Below are 6886 nucleotides of genomic sequence, written 5' to 3' on the forward strand. Positions count from 1 at the left end.
TTTAGGAGAGAGATTGGTCTGTAGTTCTTGATTTCTGTTGGTTCCGTTCCTTCTTTATGAATTAATGAAATCAGTGCCTCCCTCCACAATATCGGAATTATAGCTGATTCCTGAATTTTCTCCAACAATTTTTTATAAGGGATTAAAAGCTGATCTTCGAAGGATTTATATACTTCCACTGGGAGACCGTCCAAACCGGGCATTTTGTTAGGTTTCTGTTGCTTGATTGCCTCAGTTATCTCATGAATTGTAATAGAACTATCTAATAAATCCTGCTGTTCTTTCGTTATTTGTTTCACATTAACGCTTTTAATATATTCTTCTTGCCGTTGTTCTACAATTTCCTGCTTTTTGTAAAGATTTCGATAAAAGTTTTTAACAATTCGTTCCATTTGATCTTCTTGTGTGATCTCTTCACCTTCTTGATTTGTAAGTGATCTTATAATTTTTTTTCTCTCTCCTTTTTAAGTTTATAAGCTAACCATCTACTTGTTTTATTTGCATTTTCAAAAAAGTTTTGCTTAGCCCATTTCATTTTTCTTTCTAGTTCTTCTGTTAGCCATAAATTGATTCTATGCTGCGTGGCTTGTATTTTAACTTTTATGTCTTTCGTGTTGCTAATTTTCTGCTGTTTCTCGTGTTCCTTTAATTCTTTCACTAGGTCGTTAAATAATTTCATACGTTCCCGATTTCTTTTCGCCGTATAGCTGATGGCCATACCCCTAAAAAAGGCTTTGAAAGTATCCCAGTATTCTGGATACTTGTATCTTCTTCTACGTTGCGTTGAAAAAATTCCTTTATTTCCTTTTTCGCTCCTTCCAAAAATGCTGTCTCTTTTAAAATTCGGGTGTTCAAAGTCCAACGACTATTCCTTGGAGGATAATGTATCATCACTTGTAATGGATTGTGGTCAGCAAATGTTTTCGGGAGGATGTTAACTTGATTGATTTGCAGGATTAAGCCTATCGACATCCAACACATGTCAATCCTAGACCAGCACCTGTGGGCTTGAGAAAAATGTGTGAAATCTTCTGCTTGTGGATTTTTGACCCTCCAAATATCAATAAGATTTAGTTCTTCTGCCATCCTGAGAAAGGTCTTAGGTAAGGCACTACGTGATGGGTTTTTCTTTGACTTTTCAATTTTTTTATCTTTTTGGACATCAAATACCGCGTTGAAGTCTCCTAAAATACAACAAGTTTCCGTCTGCAGTTCCACTAATTTCTCATGTATATTTTTATAGAAATTTTCTTGTTTGTCATTTGGAGCGTATATGTTTACAACCAGAATCTTTCTTTTGTTGATTGTTGTTTCTATTATTAAGATCCTTCCTAATTCATCTCTGTAGATCAGTTTGGACTCTATATTATGGTTAACATATATGGCTACTCCTCTTTTCTTCCCTTCATCACATGAACAGTATAACTGTCCCAATTTCTTGTACTGTAAGAATTTAGTATCAGTTTTCTTTATGTGCGTTTCTTGAAGACAAATTATTTGGGCTTTGGTCTTCTGAAGCTGTAGAAAGGTCTTCCTTCTCTTCTTAGGTTCATTTAAACCGTTTACATTTACAGATATAATCTGCAATCCTGTCTTATTATTCATCCTAATATCGTTTTACTTTCTTCTGTGGTTTTTTGATCTCTTTTGGTGTATTGTCTTGTTTTAACTCCTTCTCTCTTGTACTTACGGGTATCTTCTACTTCTTTTCCACACAAGTCTGCTTCTCCTTCTCGATCTTCCCCTGTGTCAGACCCCTGATTACTTGAAGCTACAAAACTGTCCCAGAAGTCTTCCATTTTTTTCCAGAGTAGTAATATTGTATCTCTTAGCTTGGTAAGTGAAAAAGATTCCTTCTGGAACCAACCATCTAAATTGAATTGAATGTTTTAATAGCCAGTTAGTCAACCTAAAATTAATTGCTGGTCCTAATTGTAATGACTATATTGAACTGAGAGTAATATTTCATGAATTCAGAGCAATATCAATGATAGAAAATGAATTGTTAATATGAAAAGAGACTGTGGGATGAGAAATTGATTATTTATTGTTTGTTTATTTGTTGATGAAATGTGGAACTGATTCACAAATTGATTTATTTATTGGCTCCTGGGGAGATAAAACAAAATGAAAGGGTGTGTGTTTGAAATTGAGATCTAGACTCAGGTCCTAAAGTGACTTATCAATAGTGATTGAAGTGACTTATTAATAGTGGTTAATATTTGTTAACACTCAGAAGTAACTGGCTTGTGTTGTGAATAGTAACGAAAGCAGAAACATTATAAAAACTAGGAGGGATCTATCCTATATTGACTTGGTGTCGAGAAGTATTAAGGGTATGGGAGACAAAGAGAGAAAAGAGAGACAGGTGGAGACCAAACCCAAAAAACTGGGCCAGGGCACCTCACCGGGAGGTCCAAAACCCATTCCACCAGTGGATAACCAGGATGCCTTAGAGAAACTGCAGGCGATAATGGTGGCAGGTTTTAAGCAAAACCAGGAGGCCCTGGCAGGGATGAAAATGGAACTGATGGGAGAGATTAAAAAAACCAATGACAAAATGGAAGATTTTCAAAAACAACTCTTAGCAAACACACAGCAAGTACACAGTCTGGTGGCCAAAGTTGAAAGCCTGGAAGATCAAAATAAAACCACTATAGCGACGGTGCGGGTTGAAAGCCTGGAAGATCAAAATAAAACCACTATAGCGACGGTGCGGGAGAATAAAACTGAACTAGTGGACTTGGAAGACAGAGTAGCTAAGCTGGAAATGGAGAAAGCGGCATACGTATTAAGGTTTCAGAACATCCCAGAAGCAAGGGGAGAGAACTTAGAGGATAAAATCTTGGAAATACTAAACACAGAGAAGGAGAAATTACTGGAGGGAGGAAGGAGTGAGATCGATTGGGTTAAGAGAATATCTTCCTCCTACTCTAGAAGACATAATCTGCCAAGAGAAGTTTTAGTAAGGTTTGCTCGAACTGTGACTTGTGAAAAGATCCAAAAGAAGGCAAGAGATGAGGGCTTACTTTGGCAAAATACCAGCATCAAAGTTTTGAAAGATGTCCCCTGGACAATTCGCCAAAGAAGACTGGGATATAGCAATCCTTTCTTCAAGGGCCCCGCTGCCTCTCTGGCTGTTTTTTTTTTGCCAGTAATGTATTTGAAGAAATTTTTATTGTTGGTCTTTATGTTTTTTGCAATATGTTCCTCATGGTCCCTTTTTGCCTGTCTGATCACTGACTTGTAATTTATTTGAACATGAACATATGAAGCTGCCTTATACTGAATCAGACCCCTGGTCCATCAAAGTCAGTATTGTCTTCTCAGACTGGCAGCACCTCTCCAGGGTCTCAAGCTGAGGGTTTTCACACCTATTTGCCTGGACCCTCTTTTGGAGATGCCAGGGATTGAACCTGGGACCTTCTGCTTCCCAAGCAGATGCTCTACCACTGAGCCACCGTCCCTCCTCTATTTGCCACAGCCTGTGCTCCCTTTTATTTACCTCTCTTGTACTAGCCTTACCTCACTGCTTAAAGGAATCCTTATCTTTTACTGCTTCCATTACTTTGTTCGTTAACCATGCAGGCTTTTTTTAACACCTATTTGAATCTTGCCTAACCTGCAGTATACATTTTATCTGAGTTTCTAGAATCGTAGTTTTAAATGTTTGTTTGTTTGTTTAGCAGATTTATATTCTGCCCTTTCCCATAACAGGCCTAGGGCGGATTATAGGCATAATAAATAACAGTTAAAACCCAACAATAAAATAATAATAAAATGAAATAGTCTCCAAGCTTCCCAAAGGGATTTGAACCTCCTTAACTTTTCTTTCAGTTTCAACTTCGAGAGAAGTTTCCCCTTCTAAAGTTAAAAGTAGTTATCATCTTTTTGGGCAACTCCCTATTTTTATATAAATGTTGAACTTAATAACATTATAGTCCTTCTTCCCAACTGGTACTATCACCTTTACATCTCTCACCAGGTCTTGGGCATCACTTAGGACCAAGTCCAGGATCGCCTTTCTCCTGGTAGGTTCTGTGACCATCTGCTCCATAGCACAGTCATTGAGAGTATCTAGAAACATATCGACCCAATCAATGTGTGGGTAGTTGAAATCACCTATTATGACACATTCATTTCATCTTGCTGCTTTCCCTAATCCTTTTGCTATTTCTGCTATTCTTTTGATATTTTTAAATCATGTTCTAACCTTTGATCTGGAGGGTGATAACAAACTCCCTGAGTTAAATTTCCTTTTGGACACACTATTTCCCCCATAGCATTTCTATAAGCAAATCTATTTCTCTTTCATTCTCAATCTTACTGGACTGTATACCCCAGGGGTGGCCAAACTTCCTTAACATAAGAACCACACAGAATAAACGTCAGATATTTGAGAGCTGTAAGACATGAACATCAGATGTATGAGAGCCACAAGACAGGAAGGAAAGAGGGAAGGAAGCAGGGAAGGAAGGAAGGGAAATAGATGGAGGGGAGGGAGAGGTGAAAAGAAAGCAACTTTAAATGCATTCTCCAAGCTGCTGGCTGGCTTGACAAAGACGTTTTAAGAGACAAATGCCTTCTCCAAGGCTGATGGGCTGGGGCCACACATCATGTGTGAAAGAGCTACATGTGGCTCCCGAGCCACAGTTTGGCCACCCCTGGTATACCTCCTCTGACATACAGAGCCACTCCATCTCTGACCCTTCCCTCCCTATCATAAGAACATAAGAACATAAGAGAAGCCATGTTGGATCAGGCCAACGGCCCATCAAGTCCAACCCTCTGTGTCACACAGTGGCAAAAAATGTTATATACACACATACACTGTGGCTAATAGCCACTGATGGACCTGTGCTCCATATTTTTATTTAAACCCCTCTTGAAGGTGGCTATACTTGTGGCCGCCACCACCTCCTGTGGCAGTGAATTCCACATGTTAATCACCCTTTGGGTGAAGAAGTACTTCCTTTTATCCGTTTTAACCTGTCTGCGCAGCAATTTCATCGAATGCCCACGAGTTCTTGTATTGTGAGAAAGGGAGAAAAGTACTTCTTTCTCTACTTTCTCCATCCCATGCATTATCTTGTAAACCTCTATCATGTCACCCCGCAGTCGACGTTTCTCCAAGCTAAAGAGTCCCAAGCGTTTCAACCTTTCTTCATAGGGAAAGTGCTCCAGCCCTTTAATCATTCTAGTTGCCCTTCTCTGCACCTTCTCTAATGCTATAATATCCTTTGTGAGGTGCGGCGACCAGAACTGCACACAGTACTCCAAATGAGACCGCACCATCGATTTATACAGGGGCATTATGATACTGGCTGATTTGTTTTCAATTCCCTTCCTAATAATTCCCAGCATGGCGTTGGCCTTTTTCTTTATATCCTTTCAATATAATTTATATCCAGGAGCCACCTGCCCCCCTCCCCGGCTTTACTTCACGGCACTGATAAGTGGAACAGCTGCATTTAGTGACAGAGGTCAGTTCCCTTGGAGAAAATGGCTGCTTTGGAGGACGGACTCGTTGGCATGGTACCTTGGTTGAGGTCCCTCCTCTCCCCAAACCCCGCCCTCCCCAGGCTCCACCCCCAAAATCACAAGGCGTTTCCCAATCCAGAGCTGACAACCTTAGGCCTTAAGAGTTAGAAACTCTTCCTTCATGAAAGCCATTTTTCACCCACTCTGTAACTCCAGCGCTTCTCTAAACGGCAAACACGAATCAACGAGAGCAAACACAATTTTCTTGTTCTTCAGCTATAAGAGAAAACTCTTGATGTGTTTAGTAACCGGTCGGCTGTATTTCCTTGAGGTAGGATACTGACTGTAAGAAAATAGCACATTAGGCCTGCTTGTTTGCGTTAGCACTAATAAAGGAAACGTGCCTTGTTTCCATTCTATTTAACAGCCGCGCGTCTCTTCCTTCACTCACACCAGGACATAAGTACACAGAGACACCAGCCCCCCCCCCCACTTTTTTCACTTCCCCGCACTGATAAATGGACCAATTTGCATCTGACAGGGAAGACGAGGCTCAATAAGGCAGCTGCAGTATATAAAACTTATGTATCCAACGGTAATTGCCACACGTTTTATCTGAGCAAATGTAAATTCCGAGATTCCACAAAGGGCATCTCTTTTCATGCCGAATGTATTGTTCTGGAGTTTGCACAGATAGGGAGGCCTTTATAAGCAACGCCAGGGAAATTTAAAATGATGGTCCCTTTAACTACACTCTTTATAAATAATTTGTCTCTCAAAAGAAAACAGAGATAAGGCGCAGTTCTCCTCGTTCCCCCCTTCATTTTTTTTTTCCTGGATAGTTACGGACTAATTATGATTTAGGATTAGAGACTGCAGCATAATCAATTTTTATATATAGTTAGGTGGGTTTTATATATAACTTATCCCTCAGCCCCATACGCACACACCTATCACTGTTCATAGCCTCAAATATGTTTCAGTCTCCAAAGGCCAAAATCTTGTGCACAAGATGGGTCTGAAACTTACGGCTCTAGAACCCAATGTGGCTCTTAATAAAAAGAAGTGAAAACTTAAAGTTCAGGTCCTTTGGAGATGTAGGAGAGATGCTAGAATAACCAGCATATGAAGGGAATGGCAGAAGAACTGAAAAAGTGCCCTGCTAGATCAGACCCAGGTCTTGAATTCAGCAGCAGCTCACAGGAGCACAGCTCCTGAACCTTTCTGAAACGCCCCCCTTCTCCCCCCCCCACCTTGTCCATTGAATAGTAGCTACATAACAATCCCTGGATTAGGAGAGTGGGCAGCCAGCCAGCCACCAGGGGCTTTGCCATGCTCCCAGCAGCCCTCATTAACCCCTGGAGAAGCCCGCACCACCCTTTCTCTACTTCTTATGTAATTTTGG

The sequence above is a fragment of the Heteronotia binoei genome, chromosome 9 (genome assembly GCF_032191835.1).
Source record: "Heteronotia binoei isolate CCM8104 ecotype False Entrance Well chromosome 9, APGP_CSIRO_Hbin_v1, whole genome shotgun sequence".
NCBI lineage: Eukaryota > Metazoa > Chordata > Lepidosauria > Squamata > Gekkonidae > Heteronotia > Heteronotia binoei.